At 35.1% G+C, this 26,959-nt stretch overlaps 1 long non-coding RNA gene across 1 annotated transcript; it reads left to right on the plus strand.

Annotated features, from left to right (window-relative positions):
- Positions 1-1,050: 1,050 nt before the first annotated feature.
- On the plus strand, positions 1,051-24,727 carry LOC117096290. Its single transcript, XR_004442435.1, has 3 exons — positions 1,051-1,241; positions 12,847-12,852; positions 24,713-24,727. It is a non-coding gene; the product is annotated as an uncharacterized LOC117096290 (long non-coding RNA).
- Positions 24,728-26,959: the final 2,232 nt, after the last annotated feature.

Consider the following 26,959-nt stretch of genomic DNA (forward strand, 5'->3'; position numbering starts at 1 on the left):
AGATAACATGCAGTATTTGGTTTTCTGTTTCTTTGTTAGTTTGCTAAGGATAATGGCCTGCAGCTCCATTCATGTTCCCACAAAAGACATGATCTGATTCCATTTTTATGGCTGCATAATATTCCATGCTGTATATGTAAAATATTTTCTTTATGCAGACTACCATTGATGGACATCTAGATTGATTCCATGATTTTGCTAATGTGAATAGTGCTGCACATGTATTTGTGATAGAATGATTTATATTCCTGTGGGTGTAAAACCAGTAATGGGTATAAAACCATTGCTGGGTTGAATGCTAGTTCTGTTTTTAGCTTTTTGAAGAATTGCCACACTGCTTTCCACAATGGTTGAAGTAATTTACACACCCACCAACAGTGTATATAACCTTTTCCTTTTCTTCACAACCTCATCAGCATCTGTTATTTTTTGGCTTTTTAATAATAGCCATTCTCACCGGTGTGAGATGGTATATTACTGTGATTTTGGTTTGCCTTTCTCTAATGATCAATGATGTTGGATTTTTCATATGCTTGTTGGCCGTCTGTATGTCTTCTTTTGATAACTGTCTGTTTATGTCCTTTGCCCAGTTTCAAGTGGGGTTATTAGTTTTTTTTTTTTTTTTTTCTTGTACATTTGTTGAAGTTCCTTTTAGATGCCAGATATTAGACTTTTGTCCATATATTGCAAACATTTTCTCCTATTCTTAAGGTTGTCTGTTTACTCTGTTGGTAGTCTATTTTGCTATGCAGAAGCTATTTAGTTTAATTATTACAAAAGTAATTGTGATTTTTGTCATTACTTTAAAGGGCAAAAACCACAGTTACTTCTGCACCAACCTAATAGGTCTCATTCATCAGTTTTTGCTTTTGTTTTGATTGCTTTTGGCGTGTTTGTCATGAAATCTTTGCCAGTTACTACAACCAAAATGATATTGCCTAGGTTGCCTTTCAGGGTTTTTATAATTTTGGGTTTCACATCGAAAGCTTTAATTCATCTTGAGTTGATTTTTTATATGGTGTAAGAAAGAGGTGCAGTTCCAATTTTCTGTATATGTCTAGTCAGTTATCTCAGAACCATTTATTGAATAGGGCGTCCTTTCTCAATTGCTGGTTTTTGTTAGCTTTACGGAAGTTCAGATGGTTGCATGTGTGTGGCCTTATTTCTGGACTCTCTATCTGTTCCATAGGTCTATGTATCTGTTTTTTATTAGTACCATGCTGTTTTGTATTTTGGTTACTGTAGTCCTGTAGTATAGTTTAAAGTTGGCTAACATTATGTCTCCAGCTTTGGGTTTGTGTGTGTGAGTGTGTGTGTATGTGTATGCGCGTGCACGTGTGTGTGGGGGGGAGAGTTTTTTGTTTGTGTTTTTTGCTTGGGATTGCCTTGGGTATTTGGGCTTTATATTTGGTTTTATATAAAATTAAAATTTTTTTTTTCTGGTTTTATGAAGAATGTCATTGGTAGTTTGATAGAAATAGCATTGAATTTGTAAATTGCTATGGACAGTATGGTCATTTTAATAATATTGATTCTTCCTGTCCATGAGTATACAGTGTTTTCCACTTGTTTGTGTTATCTCTGATTTCTTTGATCAGTGTTTTGTAATTCTCATTGTAGAGCTCTTTAACCTCCCTGATTAGTTATAGGCCTATGTATTTTATTCTTTTCTGGCAATTGTGAATTGTATTATTTTTCTGATTTGGCTCTTAGCTTGATTGTTATTGGTTGATAGAAATGCTAGTAATTTTTGCATATTGATTTTGTGTCCTGAAATTTTTCTGAAGTTGTTTATCAGCTTAAGGATCTTTTGGGCTGAGACTACAGTTTTCTAGGTATAGAATCATGTCAACTGCAAATAGGAATAGTTTACTTCCTCTATCTCAATTTATTGCTTTCATTTCTTTCTCTTGTCTGATTTCCCTGGCCAGGGCATCCAATACTATGTTAAATATGAGCGTTGAGAGAAGAATCCTCGTCTTATGCTGGCTTTCAAGGAGAAAGCTTCCAGCTATTCCCTATTCAGTATGATGTTGGCTATGTGTTTGTCATAGATGACTCTTATTATTTTGAGGTATGTTCCTTCAACACCTAGTTTATTGAGAGTTTTTAAAAATTTTTTAAATTTTTTTATTATTGTTATACTTTAAGTTCTAGGGTACATGTGCATAACGTGCAGGTTTTTAACATGAAGGGGTTTTAAATTTTATTGATAGCCTTTTGTTCATCTACTGAGATAATCATGTGGTTTTTGTCTTGAGTTCTGTTTATGTGATAGTCACATTTGTTAATTTGCATATATTGAACCAACCTTACATACCAGGGATGAAGTCTACTTAATCGTGATAGACTAGATTTTTTTGACATGCTGCTGCATTTAGTTTGCAAGTTGTTTTTTTTTTTTATTTTTTATTTTTTATTTTTTTTTTATTTTTTTTTATATATATATTTTTTTATTATACTTTAAGTTCTAGGGTACATGTGCTTGACTTTTATATCATGTATAACTCCCCAATGCAATCCCTCCCTCCTCCCCCCTCCCCATGATAGGCCCCAGTGTGTGATGTTCCCCTTCCCGAGTCCAAGTGATCTCATTGTTCAGTTCCCACCTATGAGTGAGAACATGCGGTGTTTGGTTTTCTCTTCTTGTGATAGTTTGCTAAGAATGATGGTTTCCAGCTGCATCCATGTCCCTACAAAGGATGCAAACTCATCCTTTTTTATGGCTGCATAGTATTCCATGGTGTATATGTGCCACATTTTCTTAATCCAGTCTGTCACAGATGGACATTTGGGTTGATTCCAAGTCTTTGCTATTGTGAATAGTGCCGCAATAAACATACGTGTGCATGTGTCTTTGTAGTAGAGTAATTTATAATCCTTTGGGTATATACCCAGTAGTGGGATGGCTGGGTCATATGGTACATCTAGTTCTAGATCCTTGAGGAATTGCCATACTGTTTTCCACAATGGTTGAACTAGTTTACAATCCCACCAACAGTGTAAAAGTGTTCCTATTTCTCCACATCCTCTCCAACACCTGTTGTTTCCTGACTTCTTAATGATTGCCATTCTAACTGTGTGAGATGGTATCTCATTGTAGTTTTGATTTGCATTTCTCTGATGGCGAGTGATGATGAGCATTTTTTCATGTGTCTGTTGGCTGTATGGATGTCTTCTTTTGAGAAATGTCTGTTCATATCCTTTCCCCACTTTTTGATGGGGTGTTTGCTTTTTTCTTGTATATTTGTTTGAGTTCTTTGTAGATTCTGGATATTAGCCCTTTGTCAGATGAGTAGGTTGCAAAAATTTTTTCCCATTCTGTAGGTTGCCTGTTCACTCTGATGGTAGTTTCTTTAGCTGTGCAAAAGCTCTTTAGTTTAATTAGATCCCATGTGTCAATTTTTGCTTTTTTGTCCTCCCATGGCACTGGAATTACTAGCATGAGACACCGTGCCAAGCTGATGCCAAAATCATTAAACATTTTTGGAAAATTTAATATATAGAAAGGATATTATATCACGACCAAATGGAGATTATTTCAGGTTGGTTTAACATATGAAATTGACCATATTAAGACAGTAAAGAAGAAAAAAGCTATATGATCATTTCAACATGTAGAAGATAAAATTTGATAATATCTAAGACTATTTATAATAAATTGTTAGCATAAAGAAGAAAAAAATTATATTATCATCTCAACATTGAGAAAAAATATTTGATAATATCTAACACTTATTTATGTAAATCTTTAGCAAACAAGGAATAGACAAGAACTACCTTAATCTAATAATGGGAACCTACAGAAAACCTACAACAAATGTATTACACTATAGTGAAAAGTTGGAAAGTTTTCCCTGACCTCAGAAACAAGTAAAAGATGTTCACTAGTATAATTTTAATTTAACATGGTGATGAAAATTTTAGTGCGATAAGAAGAAAGATGAGGCAAGTAAAAATAAGGTAAAATCATAAGAAGAGAAAAAAGAAGAAATAAAACTGTCACTATTTAAAGGGAGCATGACTGTTTACATAGAACATTCAAAATATCTATAGGGGCACTATTAAAATTAATGAGTGAATTTAGTAAGATTATTAGAGACAAAGATAAAATGTAATAATAGCCATTCTGACTGGTGTGAGACTGTATCTCATTGTGGTTTTGATTTGCATTTCTGTATTGATCTGTGATGCTGAGCTTTTAGCTATTTTTAAAAATTCAGAAAATAACAGATGTTGGCAAGGTTGTGGAGAAAAAGGAATGCTTATACACCGTTGGCAGGAGTATAAATTAGTTCAACCATTGTGAAAGAAAATGTGACAATTCCTTAAAGACTTAGAGGAAGAAATACAAATTGACCCAGCAATCCCATTACTGGGTATATACCTAAAGGAATAGAAATCATTCTATTATAAAGATAAATGCATGCTTATGTTCATTGCAACACTACTCACAATAGCAAAGACATGAAATGAACCCAAATGCCCATCAATGGTAGACTAGATTTAAAAAATGTGGTACATATCCACTATGGAATACTATGTAGCTATAAAAATGAATGAGATCATGTTCTTTGCAGGGTTATGGGTGGAGTTGGGAGCTATTATCCTCAGCATACTAGAGCAGAAACAGAAAACCAAACACCATATGTTCTTACTTATAAATGGGAGCTGAATGATGAGAACACATGGACACATAGAGTAGAGTAACACACACTGGGGTCTATCAGAGGATGGAGGGTAGGAGGAGGGAGAGGATAATAAAAAATAACTAACGGGTACCAGGCTTAATACCTGAGTGATTAAATAATCTGTACAGTGAACCACCATGACACAAGTTTACCTATATACCAAATGTGCACATGTACTCCTGAGCTTTAAAAGTTAACAAAGAGGGCCAGGCGCGGTGGCTCAAGCCTGTAATCCCAGCACTTTGGGAGGCCGAGACGGGCGGATCACGAGGTCAGGAGATCGAGACCATCCTGGCTAACACGGTGAAACCTCATCTCTACTAAAAATACAAAAAACTAGCCGGGCGAAGTGGCGGGCGCCTGTAGTCCCAGCTACTCGGGAGGCTGAGGCAGGAGAATGGCGTAAACCCGGGAGGCGGAGCTTGCAGTGAGCTGAGATCAGGCCAGTGCACTCCAGCCCGGGCAACAGAGCAAGACTCCGTCTCCAAAAAAAAAAAAAAAAGTTAACAAAGAGATAAATTATAATTACCTTTCTATATACCATGAAAAAACATTTAGAAAATATTTTAGTAATACCATTTATGCATTCAAATAAAAAATAGCAAATACCTAGAAATAAATATAAAAATATATATGTACAATAGTTTTATACTGAATAGTAGAAACTAATATTAAGATACATTTTTAAAAAATACCCAAATAGAAATATATAACATGTTAGAGTATGAAAGGCTCAGTAATACAAACTATAGCAATTATTTTCAAATTCAAGTATTAATTCAATGTAATTAATTAATTAATTCAATGTAATCCCAATAATTTTTAAATGTTTTTGTGATTACTGTCTAGTGATTCTACCATTTATATGGAAATAAAAGATTCAAGAATATACAAGACAATTTGGAAGTAAAATAACATAAAAGATATATAATGCCACATATTAATATAACAAGTTATTTTAAAGTGACAGTAATTAAGATAATGGAACATAGATAGAAAGACAAATAACTAATGAAGTTGAATGGAAAGCAAAATAAGAGACCTATATAGATACAGTCACACAAATTATACCAAAGTTTTCATGCACTGGAGAAAAATTGTGTTTTCAATAATGATTTTAATCAATTAAGTATCTACAAGGGGAAAAGTGTGATTCTTGACCACCATTTCACAATAAGTACCAGAATCAATCTCAGATAGACTGAAGACCTAAAGCTGAACTGTAAAATAATAAAAGTTCTAGGAGGTAACGAAGGAGGATATCTTAAGGATAGTAGAGTAGACAAATATTTATTAAACTGGGCATAAAATCCATAACCATAATGAAATATAGTGATATGTTGAACTCCCATTATCCAGTTATTACAAACTGTACCCGTTTTTCCTTCTCTAATAATGGAAAGAGAAAATAAATAAATAACAAACAAATAAATAAATAAAATACACATTTCTTTGAACATCATGACAAAGATTCTTTAGAGAAATAGTATGGTTATGACAACAATAGGAACAATAGGTAATATTTTCATTATGCTTTTATAGTGTTTCAGTGTTCATAATAAACTTTCAAATATGTAATGTTTTAATGTAGTTGAATAATTATATTTGCTTGATTTGATCTGGGGTGAAATCCTGCTCTTAAAATCTTGTATCCCTTCTCAGTTTATGCACTCTCTATTTCAAATATACTCTTTATAAAGATAACTTTCTTCTTGTCCTATTGTTTTTGCACCATTTATGTTTAATTCATCACTTTTCTTTAAAGTTTATTTCCTGATAATCAAATGAATTTAATCCTCAAACTTAGACAAGAAATTATGCTGTAGTTTTCACTAAATTATTCATTCAACAATTGAATATTAAGTATTGTTGAAGGCTGAACAATAAAAAAAAAAAAAATCCACACTTTAATTTCTAGTACCTGTGCATGTTATCGTATATGGCAAACGGGACTTTGCATAAGAGGTTAAATTGAGAGTCTTGAGACTGGGAGGTTATCTGGATTGTTCAAGAGGCACAAAATGTAATCACCAAAACTATTATAAGAGGAAGAAAGGAGGGTCAGAGGAGGAGAAAGCAAAGTGATTATGAAAGCAGAGATTGGAGTGGTGAGCTTTGAAGGAGGAAGAATGGGGGCTAGCCAAAAATTATGAGTAGCCACTGAAAGGCAAAAAAGGCAAGGAAATATATTTTCCCCTCAAAGTTTAGAAGAAATCAGCCTTGCTAACACCTTGATTTTAGCCCAGTGAAATAGATTTTAGATTTCAGACCTCCACAACTGTAAAACTATGTTGTTTCAGCTACTATGTTTGTGACAATTTTCCACAACAACAATAGAAAATTAATGCAAATGTTGGTACCAGGAGTGGTTGTTGCTGTAATATATACTTAAAGATGTAGAAGTAGTTTTGGAACTGGGCATTGGAAAGACATTAAAATAATTTTAAGGAATGTGATAGAAAAAGCCTTGATTGCCTTGAATAAAACTGCTAGAAAATATGGATGTCGAATACTTTGTTGGTGAAAACTCAGAGAAAGTGAGGAACATTGTAGAAGAAAGCCTACATCATCTTTGAGAATACATAAATCATCATAAAAAGACTTGATGAAATATGGATTTTAAAGATGTTGCTGGTGAGAACTTAGGAGGTAGTGAAAAACATATTATTGAAGACTGGGGGAAAGATAATACCATCTGTATAGTGGCAGAAACAGCTGAACTGTGTTCTACAGTTATGTGAAGAACATAAGTAATGAAATAGGATATTCAGTTGAGGAGATTTTCAAGGAAAGCATTGAATGTATAATGCAGTTTCTTCTTGCTGCCTATAGTAAAATGAGAAGGAAAATAAATATAATTAAGGAAAGAATTGCTATGCAAACAATCACCAGGACTTAATTATTTGGGAAATTCTCACTTTACACAGATTTTAAAATATGATAAATTAAGGTTCACTGTCAGGGAAGTGTTCTCCAGAGTGAGTGCTGAGTGGGGCTGGACAATATTTTGCTAGTGCTGGAAGATAAAGCATGTTACTGAAGGATCTGATAAATCATCTCAGCAAAATCCAGGAATATAGACTAAACGTATAAAAATATTTCTGTATAAACATCTGTGGAGGAACCTTTTTTTTAATGGCTGGTATCCTCATAATATACACAAGAGAAGCACAAGTTTCTGAGAATGTTATGCCAGCAGAAACACTGAGTTTGGGATGAAAAGGGATGAGAGAGGAAGGATGAAAGAATTAAACTGATAAATCTATACAGGCAGGAATCAGGCAGGCAGAGTGACTCAGTTGCAAACATGTGCTATCCTAATTGGAAGTAAAGCACTCCTCAGGAAATGTCAAAGAACAGAAATTATAACAAACTGTCTCTCAGACCACAGTGCAATCAAACTAGAACTCAGGACTAAGAAACTCAATCAAAACCGCTCAACTACATGGAAACTGAACAACCTGCTCCTGAATGACTACTGGGTACATAACGAAATGAAAGCAGAAATAAAGATGTTCTTTGAAACCAATGAGAACAAAGACACAACATACCAGAATCTCTGGGACACATTAAAAGCAGTGTGTAGAGGGAAATTTATAGCACTAAATGCCCACAAGAGAAAGCAGGAAAGATCTAAAATGGACACTCTAACATCACAATTAAAAGAAATAGAGAGGCAAGAGCAAACACATTCAAAAGCTAGCAGAAGGCAGGAAATAACTAAGATCAGAGCAGAACTGAAGGAGATAGAGACACAAAAAACCCTCCAAAAAATCAATGAATCCAGGAGTTGGTTTTTTGAAAAGATCAACAAACTGGACAGACCGCTAGCAAGACTAATAAAGAAGAAAAGAGAGAGGAATCAAATAGGCGCAATAAAAATGATAAAGGGGATATCACCACTGACCCCACAGAAATACAAACTACCATCAGAGAATACTATAAATGCCTCTAGGCAAATCAACTAGAAAATCTAGAAGAAGTGGATAATTTCCTGGACACTTACACTCTCCCAAGACTAAACCAGGAAGAAGTTGAATCCCTGAATAGACCAATAGCAGGCTCTGAAATTGAGGCAACAATTAATAGCTACCCACCAAAAAAAGTCCAGGACCAGATGGATTCACAGCTGAATTCTACCAGAGGTACAAGGAGGAGCTGGTACCATTCCTTTTGAAACTATTCCAATCAATAGAAAAAGAGGGAATCCTCCCTAACTCATTTTCTGAGGCCAACATCATCCTGATACCAAAGCCTGGCAGAGACACAACAAAAAAAGAGAATTTTAGACTAATATCCCTGATGAACATCGATGCAAAAATTCTCAATAAAATACTGGCAAACCGGATTCAGCAGCACATCAAAAAGCTTATCCACCATGATCAAGTGGGCTTCATCCCTGGGATGCAAGGCTGGTTCAACATTCGCAAATCAATAAACGAAATCCAGCATATAAACAGAACCAAAGACAAGAACCACATGATTTTCTCCATAGATGCAGAAAAGCCTTTTGACAAAATTCAACAGCCCTTTATGCTAAAAACGCTCAAGAAATTCGGTATTGATGGAACGTACCTCAAAATAATAAGAGCTATTTATGACAAACCCACAGCTAATATCATACTGAATGGACAACAACTAGAAAATTCCCTTTGAAACTGGCACAAGACAGGGATGCCCTCTCTCACCACTCCTATTCAACATAGTGTTGGAAGTTCTGGCTAGGATAATCAGGCAAGAGAAAGAAATCAAGGGTATCCGGTTAGGAAAAGAAGAAGTCAAATTGTCCCTGTTTGCAGATGACATGATTGTATATTTAGAAAACCCATCGTCTCAGCCCAAAATCTCCTTAAGCTGATAAGCAACTTCAGCAAAATCTCAGGATACAAAATTAATGTGCAAAAATCACAAGCATTCTTATACACCAGTAACAGACAAGCAGAGAGCCAAATCAGGAATGAACTTCCATTCACAATAGCTTTCAAGAGAATAAAATACCTAGGAATCCAGCTTACAAGGGATGTAAAGGACCTCTTCAAGGAGAACTACAAACCACTGCTCAGTGAAATCAAAGAGGACAGAAACAAATGGAAGAACATACCATGCTCATGGATAGGAAGAATCAATATCATGAAAATGGCCATACTGCCCAAGGTTATTTATAGATTCAATGCCATCCCCATCAAGCTACCAATGAGTTTCTTCACAGAATTGGAAAAAACGGCTTTAAAGTTCATATGGAACCAAAAAAGAGCCCGCATTGCCAAGACAATCCTAAGTCAAAAGGACTAAGCTGGAGGCGTCATGCTACCTGACCTCAAACTATACTACAAGGCTACAGTAAGCAAAACAGCATGGTACTGGTACCACAACAGAGATATAGACCAATGGAACAGAACAGAGTCCTCAGAAATAATACCACACATCTACAGCCATCTGATCTTTGACAAACCTGAGAGAAACAAGAAATGGGGAAAGGATTCCCTATTTAATAAATGGTGCTGGGAAAATTGGCTAGCCATAAGTAGAAAGCTGAAACTGGATCCTTTCCTTACCCCTTATACGAAGATTAATTCAAGATGGATTAGAGACTTAAATGTTAGACATAATACCATAAAAACCCTAGAAGAAAATCTAGGTAGTACCATTCAGGACATATGCATGGGCAAGGACTTCATGTCTAAAACACCAAAAACAATGGCAACAAAAGCAAAAATTGACAAATGGGATCTAATTAACTAAAGAGCTTCTGCACAGCAAAAGAAACTACCATCAGAGTGAACAGGCAACCTACAGAATGGGAGAAAATCTTTGCAACCTACTCATCTGACAAAGGGCTAATATCCAGAATCTACAAAGAACTCAAACAAATATACAAGAAAAAAACAAACAACCCCATCAAAAAGTGGACAAAGGATATGAACAGACATTTCTCAAAAGAAGACATTCATACAGCCAACAGACACATGAAAAAATGCTCATCATCACTGGCCATCAGAGAAATGCAAATCAAAACCACAATGAGATACCATCTCACACCAGTTAGAATGGCAATCATTAAGAAGTCAGGAAACAACAGGTGTTGGAGAGGATGTGGAGAAATAGGAACACTTTTACACTGTTGGTGGGATTGTAAACTAGTTCAACCATTATGGAAAACAGTATGGCAATTCCTCAAGGATCTAGAACTAGATGTACCATATGACCCAGCCATCCCACTACTGGGTATATACCCAAAGGATTATAAATCATGCTGCTATAAAGACACATGCACACGTATGTTTATTGCGGCACTATTCACAAGAGCAAAGACTTGGAATCAATCCAAATGTCCATCTGTGACAGACTGGATTAAGAAAATGTGGCACATATACACCATGGAATACTATGCAGCCATAAAAACGGATGAGTTTGCATCCTTTGTAGGGACATGGATGCAGCTGGAAACCATCATTCTTAGCAAACTATCACAAGAAGAGAAAACCAAACACCGCATGTTCTCACTCATAGGTGGGAACTGAACAATGAGATCACTTGGACTTGGGAAGGGGAACATCACACACTGGGGCCTATCATGGGGAGGGGGGAGGAGGGAGGGATTGCATTGGGGAGTTATACATGATATAAATGATGAATTGATGGGTGCTGACGAGTTGATGGGTTCAGCACACCAACATGGCATAAGTATACATATGTAACAAACCTGCACATTATGCACATGTACCCTAGAACTTAAAGTATAATTAAAAAAAAAAAAAATGAAATACGATGGTTAACTCTGAGGATAGAGCTAAAAGCCCAGGGGTGGAACCATGGGCCAAGGTAGTGGAAACTCAAGCCTCAGTAGATTATTCATAGACATTGATATCTAACAGAGTTTACTCAGTTTGACTTAGAAATCGCTTGAGGCCAATGATTCCATTTTTTTTTGTTTTGTTTTATGTTCCCGTTTTATGGAGTTAAAATGTCTATGATTGTTATTCTGTCCATGTTTAATCGTTGTATTTTTGGAGCAGAAAATGTGTTTTTTAATTTTACAGTTATACAGATATAGGGTAATTTCACCTCAGGATGGAACACATACAGAATCTCACTATACCTGATTTAGATGATTTACACTATAGCAACTGGGACTTTAGTACTGATGGTATTTGCATATGATATTGGACTTGAGTTAATACTGAAATGAGGTGATAGTTTGGTAGATTTAAGTTTAGCTTTGAGTGACTGTATTTGCATGTGGGATAGAAATGAATATTTGGGGTTCAAGACAGACTGTAGTAGGCTGAATAATATACCCTAAAGATACCAATTTTCTAATCCCTTATCGGGGAAACCCACCCCCGATATTCAACATGGGTCCTTTTCTATTTTCCCTAAGTGTTGACTGGTCTGAGAAATAAAGGGAAAGAGTCCAAAAGAGAGAAATTTTAAAGCTGGGTGTCCAGGGGAGACATCACATGTCGGCAGGTTCCATGATGCCCCCTGAGCTGTAAAACCAGCAAGTTTTTATTAGCAATTTTCAAAAGGAAGGAGCGTACGAACAGGATGTGGGTCACAGAGATCACATGCTTCAGGGGCGACAAAAGATCACAAGGCAGGAGGTCAGGGTGAGACCACAAGGTCAGGGTGAAACTAGAATCACTAATGAACTTCCATGTCCAGCTGTGCAGGCATTGTCACTGATAAACAAGGTTCAAGTGCAGAGAACTGGTTTGACTACTATTTGTCAGGCTGGAATTTCCTAATCCTAGCAAGCCTGAGGGTGCTGCAGGAGACTAGGGTATGTTTCAACCCTATTTACATCTGCATAAGGCAGACACTGCCAGGTCAGCCATTTTAGAGGCCCTGCCCTGGAATACATTCTTTTCCCAGGGCTGTTAATTATTAATATTCAGCGATATTTATCTTACCCGTTTTTGGTAATAAGAGAAATATGGCTCTGTTCCACCAGGCGCACAGACAGTCAGACTTTAAAGTTATCTCCCTTGTTCCCTGAAAATCGCTGTTATCATGTTCTTAAATTGCTAGATTTCATATTCAAATACACATGCTCTACAAACAATTTGTGCAGTTAACGCAGTCATTACAGGGTCCTGAAGCGACATTCATCCTCCACTTACAAAGATGACGGGATTAAGAGATTAAAGTAAAGACAGGCGTAAGAAATTATAAAAGTATGAATTTGGGGAACTAATAAATGTCCATGAAATCTTCACAGTTTATGTTCTTCTGCCATGCTCTCAGCCGATTCCTCCCTTCAGGGACCGTGGCTTTCTGCAACAATCCTGGAAGTTGTGAATCTTATCTTACATGGCAAATGACAATTTGCAGTTGCGATTAAAATCTTAGATTATCCCGGTGGGTCCTAAGTGTTATTACAATTGTGCATATAAGAAATAGGTAAAAGAAGATTTGATTACAGAAGAAATGCAATATGATGACATTGCAGAGATCAGAATGATGCAGTCAAAAACCAAGAAATGCTAGCAGCCACGAAAAGCAAAAAAAGGCAGGGAATACAATCACTTCTGATGCCTTCAGAAAGAATCAGCCTTTCCAATAACTTGATTCTAGCTCTGAATGACTCATTTTTTACTTATGTCTTCCAGAAATGTAAGGGATTAAATTTCTATCATTTTAATCCACAAAGTATATGGTAATTTGTTACAGAGGCAATATGAAACTAATCAAGGTAACACGCACAGAGGTTTTAGCAATAATCTAAATAAGAGATCAAAATGGTTTAGAGTTGATGGCAGAACTGATGTTGGGACTAAATTCTAGATATATTTTAAAGGTAATCCCTATAGGATTTGGTGATGTACTGGATGTTCACTGCTAGAGAAAGAGGGCAATTCAGGATGACGCCAAAGGTATGTCGGAGTGTGTGTGTGTGTGTGTGTGTGTGTGTATGCATGTGTATGTTTGCTTAAACAACTGAGTGAATAGTAGTGCTAATTTCTGAGATGCAGAATACTTATGGATGAGCAGGCTTAGAAGGGGTATAAAATAATAATTTCATTTTGCACATATTAAGTTTGAGATATATATAGTAGACATCTAAGTGGAATTGTCAATAAATTGGTTGTACATATAAATCTGAAAATTAGAGGTGTGGTCTGGAACAGAGATATAAATTTAGTATTCATCAGCATTTAGATGGGATATAAAATCATTAGACTGGATGATACTGTATACTAAATGCTTGTAGATAAGAAAAAAAGAAGTCCGAGGTCTAAGTTTTTGGGCTATTCAACATTTATAGATTGAAGAGATGAAGAGAAACCAGCAACAGAGGCTGATAAGGAATAGTAATATAATAGAAGGGAAACCAAGAAAGCAGAGTGGCCTGATAACCAAGAGAAGAATATTTCATGAAAGGGGTCAGTTGTATCAAGTGCTGCTAGTGGAACTGTGAATGTGAAAGCCATTCCATGGAATGGTAAGGACAAAATCTGAAATAAGTCTGGGAGAGAAAAGAAAGTAGTAATAGTGATTATCTCCATTAATGGATCTGGGAATCTAGTATAGGAGAGTGAATTTTGCCAATTCTCCTTTTGTTCTTTTTGAATTATCCACTATATATGTGCATTCAATTTTTCAATTAAAATATAGTTTAAAGAGAGATTGTTAGTTGGAGAAAAGGAAGTGAAGATAACTAATATGAATAATTCTTTCCAAGAGATTTTCTATACAAAGATGATGGAAAATGGGGTGGGAGCTGGAACAGGCTGTGAAGGAAAAGGGATGTTTTAAGTGGAAATGGGATTTTTTAAATGGTAGGAGTTGCTAATTTTTTTTGAACACTGATGGGACAAAATCTACAAAGAGTTAAGAAAAAATGATGGTATAGAAGAATATGAGTTAACAAAAAAGCTATATGCATAAATAGTGAAGAAAATCCAATCCTGTGTTATGAGTTGAATTACGTCCCCCAAATTTATATTCAAGTTCTAACATCTGGTACTTGTGAATATTACTTTATTTGGTATTGAATCTTTGCAGGAGTAATCAAATAAAGATGAGATCATACTGAATTAAGTTGTGCCCTAATCTAGTGACTAGTGTTCTTACACGAAAAGAAAATCTTTTTCTTATCAGAACAAAGGGAGAAAGAGACATAGACAAAAAGTGGATGCCATGTGATGATGACGGCAGATATTGGTGCAATGCATCTACAAGCCACACAATACCAGGAACTGCCAGAAACTAGGAGAGAGAGGCACGGAACAGAGTCTCCTTTAGAACCTCTATAGTAAACTAATCCTGCTGATACCTTGATTTTGGACTTGTAGTCTCCAGAACTGTGAGACAATATATAATGGTTTAAGCCAATCAGTTTCTGGTGGTTTCTTACAGTAGCCTTCAGAAACTAGTATGCCTAGTTAGAGGAGTTAAATGTAACAAGAAGAAAGCATCTGCTCTAACAGGACTGAAGGAGGGGTACTGGGGTAAAGATGAACGCAGACTACGGCCAGGTAGCATTAATGGCCCACTTGAAGTTTGTCATTTTATATTTAAATTGAAGATTATTATGGTTACACAGTTTTTTTTTTTTTTTTTTTTTTCTCATCCCATTTATCTTGCAAAGGAGTGGGGCATAATTAGAGATTTAAATTTGTTAAAAATTAAGCTTTTTTCAGCAAAGATATCCAAAAAGAGAGTGGGGTAAAGGGAGCTGAGGATATACTCAAGGAAATATTTGTGCTAATTTACCATGAGCCTGTAAAAATCTAAGATAGGAAAAGATTTATGACAGGCAACAGAACAAAAGCCACAGAAAGGTCATTAGCAAGGAACAGGGAAAAGGTAGTGGAATAAATGATCAGTCTTAGAGGTAGAATTGCTGAAATGAAATTATTAGAGGTACCTGAGGTATCAGTTGGAGAGTGGAATGTTTGAATTTGAAATTTTGGATGGATATGTGCAGTAGTAAACCACTAAAGTAGGATGTAAGACAAAATAACTGGAGAAGAGACAGTTAAATAATTAAAATGTTAGATATGAGATTGATCATCTAATAGTAAAATTACTAGAAATTAAGACAAAGTCACTTTTGGAGAAAGTGATAGCCAGACTGAAAATCATCACAAAATGAACCAGAGTACTAGGAGTTAGGTCATGAATACCACAAGGAAAGGTCACAGGTGATATAAGTTGATGACATGAGATTCAAAGCTGGCTATTTTTGGAAATAAGAAAGGAGAATGACCTGGAAATAGCATTGAGGAATAAAGCCGACATCTATTGCGTTTTTGGGTTCAGTGGTAGGAGAGGATGTAGGAAGGAAAACATCAACCCCTCTTGAAGGCTGCAGGAAAAGCAATGAATTTGAGAGAGAGCTGGGTTTCAGATACAGCAAGAGGACAGAGTTATCATTCAGATAGGAGGCAGAGGAGGACATACAGCGTGTTACTGATGACAGTGAGTTTCAAAGAGATAATGCCTAGTGGTGACATAAACCTGAGGTCTTTGTGATCTAAGAGGGAAGATCATATGTAGGCAGCATCAAACTAGAAATGTCTTTGTAAAAGTGCTAGTAATTTGAGAAGCTCACTTTGGGGAGCTCAATTTTAATCTCTGGATCAAATCACCTCTCTCTCTCTCTCTCTCTCCTCTCTCTCTCTCTCTCTGTCTCTGTCTCCCAGGCTGGAATGCAGTGGCGCGATCTCCATTCACTGCAAGCTCCGGCCCCTGGGTTCATGCCATTCTCCTGCCTCAGCCTCCCGAGTAGCTGGGACTACAGGCGCCCGCCACCATACCTGACTAATTTTTTTGTATTTTTAGTAGAGCCGGGGTTTCACCGTGTTTGCCAGGATGGTCTCGATCTCCTGACATCGTGGTCCACCCGCCTCGGCCTCCCAAAGTGCTGGGATTACAGGAGAGAGCCATCGCGCCTGGCCTGCTCTTTTTCTTTCTTTCAAACTTATTGAATTTTCATTTTCTGAAAGTAATACACACTAATAGAAAAAAAATATGAACATTACAGACATGTATCACTTAAAGAGGGAAAATGTCTACAATTCCTTTCTATGGAATAATTCTCCAAAGTTTGAATTTCTGAGTGAAATATTTTCTGAATTAGCTTTTTGCTATTGAATTTGTGCACTTTTTTTTTCATGTTCAAAAGATACTTTATTTGCGTGTTTTCAAAACAATTTTTCTCCCTTGCTTTAGATAATTAGTAAAAGTTACAGGAGCCAACAAAAGGTGAAGGAGACAACCATCAATCAAGGCCTTTTCAAAAGTGAAAGAGTAGCACTTTTAAAATATCAATCCCAAGAATGTTAAAGAAACAGATTATAGACCGGATGCGGTGGCTCACGCCTGTAATCCCAGCACTTTAGGAGGCCGAGGTGGGCCGATCACGAGATCAGGAGATCGAGACCATCCTGGCTAACACGGTAAAACCCCGTCTCTACTAAATATACAAAAAAAATTAGCCGGGAGTGGTGGCAGGTGCCTGTAGTCCCCGCTACTTGGGAGGCTGAGGCAAGAGAAAGGCGTGAACTCGGGAGGCGGAGCTTGCAGTAAACCGAGATCGTGCCACAGCACTCCAGCCTGGGCCATAGAGCGAGACTCCGTCTCAAAAAAAAAAAAAAAAAAAAAAAAAAAGGAAAAGGAAAAGAAAAGAAAAAGCCAGATTACAGAATTTAAAAAGTTAAATACTTCTTGAATTAAAAATAAGTCAATATTTGTAATAAAAGCTTTTTTTAACCAGTTATTTAGTTTTGTGTTAGTGCATTTTTTTATATTAAAGACCTATTTCTAGAAAGATTATTATGGTTTCTTTTTAATTACATCCAACTGAATTATACAACCCCTTTAAAAAATTCGTTTTACTAACCTTATTATGACTTACATAGTTCATTTACAACGTGTTTAGACTGTTTTATCATATATAGCACTCTTTCTTGTACAACCCCATCATTTTTATTTTAGGACAAAAATTTACCACACAAGATTGTTTCTTATATAAAGTTACTTTCCTTTTTTTTAATCAAAAATACCTCTTTATATCTTTAACTTGCTTTATATCTCTTATTTCCTGATTCCTTTACCTTGTTTTACACATAACCCTTATATAAGCCTTGAATTAGACAAAGATATTTTACCTTTAATAATTCTTAAATTTATTTTAAGAATTCTTTAATTCTTTAATTATTAATAAATATTTAATTCTTAAATTGGAATTGCCCAGATACTTAATATCAATTAACAACCTTAGATCCTAAATTATGACAAGTTTGTTCCATTACATTTTCCTGATTAATTTAGTAATTTAGCCAGATGATTTACAAAAAATTATGATAGCCAATATTTAAAGTTATTTTTCTGTTAACCATTTTTATAGCTGTGAATTTCAGGTATTTACTTAAGTAATAAAACTTATGATTAGTTTTAAGGGTATTTATAACAATTATTTATAACAATATCTCAGTATTCAGCTGTTTTCATTTAAGTCAACAATCATAAGCGTATACAAGCAAAGATCATTCTGTCTCGGGCTGGGTTTTATAGTTTATAACCCTTATGGCAAATGTTTACTGGCAATTAAGATTTTTTCCTATAAATTGCCTGGTCATATACCCCATATTTGTATTCCACATTAATCGTATTTTTTTCATAGACTTTACAAGTGTTTTATATTAGGTTGTACCATAAGAAATTTCCGATTTTTTAGGTCAAAATAGTTTAATACAAGCAATCTCATATATTTCAATTTAATAGACATGGGATATTATCTGGTAGTTGTAAGTTAGCATGGCTTACATTATCTTAATTTTTAAATTACTTTCAGAAATATTATTTAAGAGGAGATTGACTTTTAAAATAAAAAACAACACTACAGCAACTAAAGGCTTCAGAAAAACTGTTTAATTCCATATGAATAATACTTTATCTTCTACTTAATGATGACTTTAAAAAATAAACTTACTATACTTTATTGGACATAATAATGTATTTATCAGAAAAATAGAATGGTCTAATTTTACCTACACATACATTTAAGTTACCAAACTAGCATACATAGTCTCACTACATTGTATCCTGCTTTACATTTTAAAGTGCTTTCACATTAGTTTATTCTTTTCATGATTCCTAAAACAAGATGTAGTAATAAGAAACTGAGACTCAGAGAGATAAAACAGTCAAGATTCACAGGTATTTTGTAAAAAAGACTGCACATCTGAAATTTCAAAGCAAAACATCTAAGATATTATTGAAAATTTCATATCTCTGTTTAAAATACAAATTCTAATTTATAAATAAAAAGACTATGAAAGAAACATTCTTTATAGTTAACGTATACATTTGTAACCAAGTTGAGCATATTGGTTATTTGAAATACTAAAAAGAATTAAAAAGAGGACTTACAACTTGGAAGAGACATTCCCCTGCCTGTATGTTGCCTGGACTTGAGCATAGTAAGTTGAAACTGGTGATGTTGAGTGATGACATCATAAAGGGATTGTAAACAAAATAAATTAAAAGGGGACAGAGCAGTCATATTTTAAAGTGCACAAGTGCTTCTGAAACCTATTCTTAAATTGTGGGAGTGTTCACCCTCAACTTTTTAAAGTTTGAACTGAATTAGTCAGTATTCATTAATTGAATCTACCTGTTTGGTTTATTGAATAATTATTTCTTATCAGCCTATTTTAACACTAGCTTTGAATGTGCATGGGTGCATAAAGATGTGTTTATGTGTGTGTATTTGTGTGTGGAAAAGAGATATATGTGCTGAAAGGAAAATAGAAGAATGTAAATTTTCCTCTAAAAAGAGCAGTGGTAGCTTACTACATTTTCTTCACTTTTAGGCTTTTCTCTCCTACAACTTTTTCGTACATTTATAGTGGTATTTCCATAAAAGAACTTGAAGATATCTTATTCTTAGATATGTAAATTCAGCAAAAGTAAACTATCTATTAAACTACTTTTGACAAATCTGAAAAACACTTTTCACCCAAAGCTTAAAACAACTCTTATTATGTACAGAGTTGTGTTAGAACAAGTTATAAACAGCTACTCGGTATATAAAACTCATAAATGTGAATTATTCATTATAGATAAGAAACCTTTCAAGGCAGGTAGGAATTGTATACAGGTAAAATCGTCCATATGTGTTTTAGTTAACAGTGACCATATTTCTAGCCACAGGAGAAAAAGCAATTCATTAGTTCTTATTTTTCACCACTTTTTGTCATTGAATCTTTATTTCATTTTTGAAAGTTTATATCTCTTATATAATAATGGTATTTTATTTTTAATGAAAAAAAATGTGATGCAAGATACCAAGATAATTTTTACCTGGGCAGTACAAAGCAGTATATCTCATAACTTTTTCATTGACCAAACTAATTTCACAAGCTAGTGAAATAACATTGTCTTACGGAAAGTAATATAAAGCCATTTAATTTATAAGTAAAAATGCACCACTATTATGGATTTGAAAGCAATATTAACTATGAGTTAAAAGCCATAAAAATGTAATTTCACTCCTCTGGTAGAGTAAATTCATTCCTAAGTAAACTAATATTTAGCACAAAGGCATTCATTACAGTTCTACATAAATATTGAAATCTAGAAATACTGTAAATGTTCAAAACTAGGGAATGGTTTCAGTAAATCACTACATTTTCATGACAGTAGGAATCATGTTCATTTTGCTCATCATCATATACTTAACATTTACTTGAAAAATTGGAATGTGAAACTATTCATGCATTTTGATATATATCATATAAAGCAAATAAATTTGTTGTAAACATTGATGTAAATACATAAAAATGGTAATAATTAGATTATAGGTAATTTTCCACATATAATGTTTTGCATTAAAAATTTCTACAAGTAGAGTGACATCAGCAAGATGCCAAAATAGGTGGTCATAGGCCTCACTCCCCCACAGAAATATCAATTAGCAACTATAGAAAATGAAATTTAAAAGAACAACTTGGTTAAAACCTCAAAATATGGGAATTATCCTGAGTCAACTGCATGCTCAATGGAACAGAATAAAAATCTGCATTGAAATGGTAGCAGAAACAGTTTAACTCTGAGCACATCACTCCTCAAACAGCTCCAGGTTGGCACAGCACCACACAAAGAGGATTCCACAGGGTTTATGGTATCTACAGTGGGAAAAGATGACCAGGGAGGTTGACATCCAGCTTCCCTGCATTGTGAGACACTTCTCAGGAGGCCTACTCAGTTTTCACTTTATGGGAAACAGGGAATATAGAGGGAAAATGCTTAAGTAGACCACTTGGGGTCAGGTAGAAATCAAGAAAGGAGACAGAGCCCAAGGAAACCAGTGAACAGATTTGGGTGGTAGCTCAGTGTACCAGCTAGCAGTGGTGCTCAATCAAGCTGAAGTAAGAATTAATCAGCACAATGACAACATTTGAAATTACTAAATCAGAAGAAGAAAAATAAAAAAGAATAAAAAAATGGAGAAAGTCTATGGGAATTATGGGACACCATTAAGACACAGTCGGTGCCTAGTAGGAATTTAAGAAGTAAAAAAAAAAAAAAAAAGGTGTCAGAAAGGATTCTTTTTTAAATAACGGTACCAGCTAGCAACATACCCCACCCACTAAAGAAGTGAAAAGTGCTACCTGGTTTGAATCCCTAGATGGCCAGCCTCTAGGTCCATCCTCAAACCCTCTCCTGGGGCCCCACCCAGAAAGGCAGACAACCACCACAGCAAATTTTTACAAAAGTGATACACTAGTTGTGCCATAGCTGAAGATTTAATTCGTGCTCCAAGTGGCCTCAAAGCACACCCACAAATGCTACCCAGGAATGGAAGAATATCTCAAGCATGCATTTCTACTGAGCTTAATAGCTATTCTATTTGATTTTATCTACTTAACCTGAGGTCCATTTCTGCAACCCTGATCAACTGCAGAACTAAAAAAGCAGTGCTTTCTAGCCAGGGAATATATCCTGTGGCCCAGCCAAATCAGAAGTAATTACATCGCCCATCCAGCAGGTCAAGCTAATTGCAGAGTTTAGCCAGTGGTTTTGCTGGATAGTGGAGCCAAGCCACCTACACTATCAGAATTCAGACCAAAGGCAGCAGCCTAAAAATCTAGAAGACCCAAAAGAAAACTCTGTCTTTTCAGGGTAATTACTAGCTGTCCCATCCAGAATCTTAAGCTAGCTAAATAATGAAGGCCTATCCTTGCCAAATAATACCTGCAAAAGTCAGAAGAGGTGGCTATCTCCACAAATACACAAACAACAACAACAGAGGGACATGAGGATTACAAAGACTCAGGAGATCATGACACCTCCAAAGAAAACTAGAAAAGTGACAAAAATAAACAACAAAAAGGAAAAGTCCATGAAATATCAGAAAAAAATCAGAATAATCCAGTTTAAAAAAGGTTCATTGAGCTTCAGAATACATAAATATTTTTATTTATTTATTTTTTTATTATACTTTAAGTTCTAGGATACATGTGCATAACGTGCAGGTTTGTTACATATGTATACTTGTGCCATGTTGGTGTGCTGCACCCATCAACTCGTCAGCACCCATCAACTCGTCATTTACATCAGGTATAACTCCCAATGCAATCCCTCCCCGCTCCCCCCTCCTCCGATAGGCCCCGGTGTGTGATGTTCCCCTTCCCGAGTCCAAGTGATCTCATTGTTCAGTTCCCACCTGTGAGTGAGAACATGCGGTGTTTGGTTTTCTGTTCTTGCGATAGTTTGCTGAGAATGATGGTTTCCAGCTGCATCCATGTCCCTACAAAGGACACAACTCATCCTTTTTTATGGCTGCATAGTATTCCATGGTGTATATGTGCCACATTTTCTTAATCCAGTCTGTCACTGATGGACATTTGGGTTGATTCCAAGTCTTTGCTATTGTGAACAGTGTCGCAATAAACATACGTGTGCATGTGTCTTTGTAGCTGCATGATTTATAATCCTCTGGGTATATACCCAGTAATGGGATGGCTGGGTCATATGGTACTTCTAGTTCTAGATTCTTGAGGAATCGCCATACTGTTTTCATAATGGTTGAACTAGTTTACAATCCCACCAACAGTGTAAAAGTGTTCCTATTTCCCCACATCCTCTCCAGCACCTGTTGTTTCCTGACTTTTGAATGATTGCCATTCTAACTGGTGTGAGATGGTATCTCATTGTGGTTTTGATTTGCATTTCTCTGATGGCCAGTGATGATGAGCATTTTTTCATGTGTCTGTCGGCTGTATGAATATCTTCTTTTGAGAAATGTCTGTTCATATCCTTTGTCCACTTTTTGATGGGGTTGTTTGTTTTTTTCTTGTACATTTGTTTGAGTTCTTTGTAGGTTCCGGATATAAGCCCTTTATCTGATGAGTAGATTGCAAAAATTTTCTCCCATTCTGTCGGTTGCCTGTTCACTCTGATGGTAGTTTCTTTTACTGTGCAGAAGCTCCTTAGTTTAAATAGATCCCATTTGTCAATTTTTGCTTTTGTTGCCATTGCTTTTGGTGTTTTAGACATGAAGTCCTTGCCCATGCCTATGATGCCTATGTCCTGAATGGTATTACCTAGGTTTTCTTCTAGGGTTTTTATGGTATTAGGTCTAACATTTAAGTCTCTAATCCATCTTGAATTAATCTTCGTATAAGGGGTAAGGAAAGGATCCAGTTTCAGCTTTCTACTTATGGCTAGCCAATTTTCCCAGCACCATTTATTAAATAGGGAATCCTTTCCCCATTTCTTGTTTCTCTGAAATTGAGGCAATAATTAATAGCCTACCCACCAAAAAAAGTACAGGACCAGATGGATTCACAGCTGAATTCTACCAGAGGTACAAGGAGGAGCTGGTACCATTCCTTCTGGAATTATTCCAATCAATAGAAAAAGAGGGAATCCTCCCTAACTCATTTTATGAGGACAACATCATCCTGATACCGAAGCCTGGCAGAGACACAACAAAAAAAGAGAATTTTAGACGAATATCCCTGATGAACATCGATGCAAAAATCTTCAATGAAATACTGGCAAACCGGATCCAACAGCACATCAAAAAGCTTATCCACCATGATCAAGTGGGCTTCATCCCTGGGATGCAAGGCTGGTTCAACATATGCAAATCAATAAACATAATCCATCATATAAATAGAACCAAAGACAAGAACCACATGATTATCTCAATAGATGCAGAAAAGGCCTTTGACAAAATTCAACAGCCCTTCATGCTAAAAACGCTCAATAAATTCGGTATTGATGGAACATACCTCAAAATAATAAGAGCTATTTATGACAAACCCACAGCCAATATCATACTGAATGGGCAAAAACTGGAAATATTCCCTTTGAAAACTGGTACAAGACAGGGATGCCCTCTCTCACCACTCCTATTCAACATAGTGTTGGAAGTTCTGGCTAGGGCAATCAGGCAAGAGAAAGAAATCAAGGGTATCCAGTTAGGAAAAGAAGAAGTCAAATTGTCCCTGTTTACAGATGACATGATTGTATATTTAGAAAACCCCATTGTCTCAGCCCAAAATCTCCTTAAGCTGATAAGCAACTTCAGCAAAATCTCAGGATACAAAATTAATGTGCAAAAATCACAAGCATTCTTATACACCAGTAACAGACAAACAGAGAGCCAAATCATGAATGAACTTCCATTCACAATTGCTTCAAAGAGAATAAAATACCTAGGAATCCAACTTACAAGGGATGTCAAGGACCTCTTCAAGGAGAACTACAAACCACTGCTCAGTGAAATCAAAGAGGACACAAACAAATGGAAGAACATGCCATGCACATGGATAGGAAGAATCAATATCGTGAAAATGACCACCATACTGCCCAAGGTAATTTATAGATTCAATGCCATCCCCATCAAGCTACCAATTAGTTTCTTTACAGAATTGGAAAAAAAACTGCTTTAAAGTTCATATGGAACCAAAAAAGAGCCCGCATTGCCAAGACAATCCTACGTCAAAAGAGCAAAGCTGGAGGCATCACGCTACCTGACTTCAAACTATACTACAAAGCTACAGTAACCAAAACAGCACGGTACTGGTACCAAAACAGAGATATAGACCAATGGAACAGAACAGAGTCTTCAGAAATAATACCACACATCTACAGCCATCTGATCTTTGATAAATTTTGTTTTAAAAAAATCAGAAATAATACACAAAAATTAAAACTTTGAGAAAAATTGGAAACAATAAAGAACAAATAAAAAACCCTAGAGGGAAAATATAAAGTGACAAAATTGAAAATTTAAAGAGAAAGCTTCAACACCCACCTCAAATAAGCTGTATAAATAATCAATCATCATAAAGATGATTTGAAATTAGTCAGAAGAGCAAACAACAAAAAACAATAAAAAAGTATGAAGAACGATTATGGAAATGATTGGACACCATCAAAAGACAAACCTATGCCTAGTAAGCATTTAAGAAGTTAAAAAAAAAAAAGTGTCAGAAAAGATATTTTTTAAAATAATGAATGAGTGGGATTATGTATTTAAAATGCTAAAGACAAAAAACACCTGCCAAGTATACACTACCTAGCAAATCTGTATTGCAGAAATGAGAGAGAAATAAAATCTTTCCCAGGCAAACAAAATGTCAGAGAATTAATCACCACTATGCCTGCCATACAGAAATTGCTAAAAAAAATTTTTGAAATGGAAAGAAAAGGCTGCTAACTAATAACATAAAACTTACAAAAACACAAAACTCAATGGTATAAGTAATATAGCACCATATTTCTAATATTCTAGGACTGTAATGGCTATTTATAGAATAATTCCTTGTATGGTTATTAAAGAACAAAATTATTAATAAAACTACAGTTAAAATAATTTGTGAAAACATACTACAAATTGATGTAAACGATGCAAATAATGTTAATTCTAGCATTAAACACATAAAATGAGAAAGAAAGTTAAAGTGTAGAGTTGTATACATTAAAATTAAGTGGCTATCAGCTTGAAATAAACCAATATTAGTGTAAAATAGTCTATGTATACTTCATGGTGACCAAAAACCAAAAATATATACTAGATGTACAAAAGAAAAATAGAAAGGATTATATCCCTACTACAGGAAAGCGTCAAACCACAGAAGACAGCAAAAGAGGAAGAAAGAAAACGTTTAAAAATAACCAGAAAACAACAAATGGCTGTTGTTTTTACCTATTAATAATTTTCTTGAGTGTAAATGGATTAAATTATCCAATAAAATATGTAGAGTTATTGAATGAATAAACAATAACAAGAATAAATTATATTTTGTCTACAAGAGACTTACTTTGCTTTTAAATCCACCAAAAAACTGGAAGTGAAGGGTGTAAATAGATATTCCACACAAATGGGAACCAAAAGAGAGTAGAGATAGTAATACCTATGTCAGACAAAAAAAAATTAAGTCAAAAAGTATGACAAAGAAAGGCATTACATCATGATAAAAAGGTCAATTCATCAACATAATACAAATTATATATATATGTGTGTGTGTGTATATATTATATATATATATATATATATATATATAACATCCAATAGTGGAACATCTACATATATAAAGTGAATATTAAAGGATATGAAGGGACATACATATTGTGAAACAATAATAATAGGGGACTTCAATACACCATTTTCAATTATGGAACTATCATCCAAAAAGAAAATTTGTAAGGAAACACTGGATTTGAACAACACTCTAGACCAAATGAGCTTAACAGACATATACAGAATATTTCAGCTAACATCATAGAATACGCATTCTTCTCAAGCACATAGAGAACATTTACCAGAATAGATCTTATGTTAGCCTACAAGTCGTGTCTTAGCAAGTTAATCTTTTTGAGCCACAATTGTATGAATCCAGAAACCAGTAACAGGTGGAATTTTGAAGTATTCACAAATACATGAAAATTAAACAATATACTTTCAATTAGCCAATAGGTCAATGAACAAATTAAAAGGTAAACTAAAAAGTCTTGAGACAAACCAAAATGGTAACACAATGCAATAAAACTTACGAATGCCACGAATGCAGTTTTGAGAGAGAAGTTTATAGTAAAAAATGCCTACATCAAAAAGGAGAAATATATAAACAATGTCATTTCTCAAAGTTATAGAGAAAGAAGGAAAACAAATTGAGCTCACTGCTAGCAGAATAAAATATGTAATAATGATCAGAGCAGACACAGAAGATATAAAGACTAGAAAAACAATGCAAAATGTCAAGAAAACTGTGAGTTAGTTTGCTGAAAAGATAAACAAA

This window comes from Trachypithecus francoisi, unplaced genomic scaffold, assembly GCF_009764315.1.
Source record: "Trachypithecus francoisi isolate TF-2019V2 unplaced genomic scaffold, Tfra_2.0 Contig01451, whole genome shotgun sequence".
Classification (NCBI taxonomy): domain Eukaryota; kingdom Metazoa; phylum Chordata; class Mammalia; order Primates; family Cercopithecidae; genus Trachypithecus; species Trachypithecus francoisi.